The sequence below is a fragment of the Pseudophryne corroboree genome, chromosome 7 (genome assembly GCF_028390025.1).
Source record: "Pseudophryne corroboree isolate aPseCor3 chromosome 7, aPseCor3.hap2, whole genome shotgun sequence".
In the NCBI taxonomy this organism is placed as follows: Eukaryota; Metazoa; Chordata; class Amphibia; order Anura; family Myobatrachidae; genus Pseudophryne; species Pseudophryne corroboree.
In genome coordinates, this window is record NC_086450.1 from 339,365,440 (window position 1) to 339,368,907 (window position 3,468).

The 3,468-nt window shown below is 41.6% G+C and overlaps 1 pseudogene; it reads left to right on the forward strand.

The window, feature by feature from the left end:
• Positions 1-2,880: 2,880 nt before the first annotated feature.
• LOC134946147 (5S ribosomal RNA) lies at positions 2,881-2,999 on the forward strand (annotated as a pseudogene).
• Positions 3,000-3,468: the final 469 nt, after the last annotated feature.

Genomic DNA, 3,468 nt, shown 5'->3' on the forward strand with positions numbered 1-3,468 from the left:
CCTTCCCCCATGGGAGCCTGCACAGATCATGCAGTAGACAGGGAGGGAATGCAGGTCATGTGCAATACACAAACGCCCACTGTAGTACTATTTTGCTCACTTACAGTACCGTACTGTAGGTTGCATTTAGCGTAAAGAATCGCTCCTGCAGATGTACTTTGATTTATGTGAAACCTGTGTGCATCCTTCCATTGGATGTACTGTATTGGAGAGAAAAAATTTTTTTTAAAAGTGAATGTCACGGGAACACATTAAAAATAAGGTTGGCACTTCCTTCCCATTGGTGTTGGTTTACAGTATGCCGTAGTGTACTCGGACGCTCATGTAATTGCATTTCAAAGGCACAGTATTTTCCATCGTCTCCCCCCTACCCCCATCGCCCTTCCCCCCTGGGGGCCTGCACAGGGAGGAAATTCAGGTCCTGTGCAATGCACAAACGCTGAAGATCTACAGTACTGTTTTGCTTAGTTGGTAGCGCCAGAATACACTCATTTCATTCACGCTGTTTGGGTGCATTTAGCGTAAAGAATCGCTCCTGCAGATGTACTTTGATTTATGTGAAACCTGTGTGCATCCTTCCATTGACTGTCTTACAATGTAAATAAAATAATACAGTGCATTATTACAGAAAAAAAAAAAAAAAAGAAAGAAAGCACATCATGTCTCGAACCCTGGACCCCCAGTGAGGGAGGTGGGAGCCTTCACCCCTAACCCACGACGCCTCATGAGAGATTTCTAATTTCATGTGTGAAAGTACTGCAAACAGCGCCCGGCCCTCGCCCCATTGCTGTTGGTTTATGCCTTAGAGGACTCGGACGCTCGCATTTGTAAAGCACAGTGTTTTCCTCCGCCTCCTGCTAGCCTGTTGCCCTTCCCCCATGGGAGCCTGCACAGATCATGCAGTAGACAGGGAGGGAATGCAGGTCATGTGCAATACACAAACGCCCACTGTAGTACTATTTTGCTCACTTACAGTACCGTACTGTAGGTTGCATTTAGCGTAAAGAATCGCTCCTGCAGATGTACTTTGATTTATGTGAAACCTGTGTGCATCCTTCCATTGGATGTACTGTATTGGAGAGAAAAAAAAAATGTTAAAGTGAATGTCACGGGAACACATTAAAAATAAGGTTGGCACTTCCTTCCCATTGGTGTTGGTTTACAGTATGCCGTAGTGTACTCGGACGCTCATGTAATTGCATTTCAAAGGCACAGTATTTTCCATCGTCTCCCCCCTACCCCCATCGCCCTTCCCCCCTGGGGGCCTGCACAGGGAGGAAATTCAGGTCCTGTGCAATGCACAAACGCTGAAGATCTACAGTACTGTTTTGCTTAGTTGGTAGCGCCAGAATACACTCATTTCATTCACGCTGTTTGGGTGCATTTAGCGTAAAGAATCGCTCCTGCAGATGTACTTTGATTTATGTGAAACCTGTGTGCATCCTTCCATTGACTGTCTTACAATGTAAATAAAATAATACAGTGCATTATTACAGAAAAAAAAAAAGAAAGAAAGCACATCATGTCTCGAACCCTGGACCCCCAGTGAGGGAGGTGGGAGCCTTCACCCCTAACCCACGACGCCTCATGAGAGATTTCTAATTTCATGTGTGAAAGTACTGCAAACAGCGCCCGGCCCTCGCCCCATTGCTGTTGGTTTATGCCTTAGAGGACTCGGACGCTCGCATTTGTAAAGCACGGTGTTTTCCTCCGCCTTCTGCTAGTCCTCCATTCCCATTATGCATTAGCGAACTCAGACGCTCATATATTTTAAAAGCACGGTGTTTATACATTGTACTGTACATTCTTCCTTTTACACAATTACTGTAGTTGCGTCTCCATACACATACAGTACTGTACTCCATACTTTTTCCACCGCCTCCCGTTACGCCTACAGTATTGCCAGAGCTGTAGATCAATCCGCCGCTATACTGTACGATCGAAAGTACTGGATTAGTGGAGCATTAGCCACACAGTGGTGGAGATGTGTAATGCATGATGAGTATCTAGATCGTCTCAACGCGCCTGCCTGTGATTAAACTCAGCTATCGCCTTAGCGTGGCTAAACGCCCGTCTCGGCGGAGAAACAGTCAAGATAAAGTTGGCTACATCTGTAGCTTGTTTTCAGAATCATTACATTTAGAATACGATACTTATTTCAGTTATCTAGTTACTCCTTTGCAATTGGAGCCCTGGTATCCTAGAACTTTATTAATGTTGCAATTTACCTTCCTCTTCACTATAGAGCTGTTGTTACAAATTAGCTACTTACCAGCCATTTGTTTCAATCATACTAATGATATGTTACTTATATTGGATACATAGTATATCAATTTGTATAACGTGATCTATATATTTGGACAACCATTTCTGGTTAAATCATCATTACTCTTTCTAGCCATTTTCTAGCTGCTATTTGGTATTACAACACTTATGGGCATTTTGAATTACCCTGCTGTTTGAAGTTTCTCATTAATTAAGTTACTTGATTATACTATTTATACATCTACCTACACTTCAAGCACCACATCATTAAGAACCTCTCTTAGACTAAGTAATTCTCCTTATTGTCCTTTTTGAGGCAATATTCCAGTTACATCATTTAGGGTTTTTTCTCAAGCCTCTCTCCAGAATCCACCATTGGTTGCTATTGAGAGCCTTTTTTGGTTTAAATTAATTTTTTCCACGTTTCTCAGTTTTTTCTTACTTTCACCTATTTTTCAGGACTCTTCACCATTGATTCAGGGATATTCATCCCTGTCTAACATTGGCAGCAGATCCCCTATTTTCCCTCTTTCATCTACTACCTATCCTATCTTCTACAATAATATTCGTGAACTCTCATCAGTGATTCCAGAGCCCAATAACATTGGATATTCTTTCTACTTTCATACCACACTGGCAACGCCCGAATCCTTCCGATCTTGGAAGCTAAGCAGTGTTGGGCTGAGTTAGTACTCAAGTGGGGGACTCTTGAGGAATAGTCAGTATAGTAGAAGATTTGGACGGTCATGCGCAGCGTCTAACACTGACAGCAGATTCATCTTGTCTATTCGGCCTTTTCTATCCCTTTAACAACACAAGTAGCAAGTAATTATAGCTGTCTAGAATCACAATTATCATTCAGGTGCCACTAATCTACAAACTTCCATTAGCCTAGGAGCATTTATTTTCAGGCAGTCAGTAGAGGCAAATCTGTATTTGAAACTTTGATCTAACCCAGACAGTTTGGAACCGTCATTTAGTATCTATACTAGTATTATTGGTTCCGTTGTTTCTTTTCCCTTTTACTTCTTTGTTTGTATATCCAACTACTATTTATTTTATTGATATTGTTAATAAAATTATATTTTAAAAAAAACATAAAAACTACTGTTTCTTTTGAGACTTTAAGATATACAAGAGTGCACCCACAAAAGAGTCTTCTTTTCTCCTCTTCTTTTGTATAAATCCAATGATCCTGCCGTA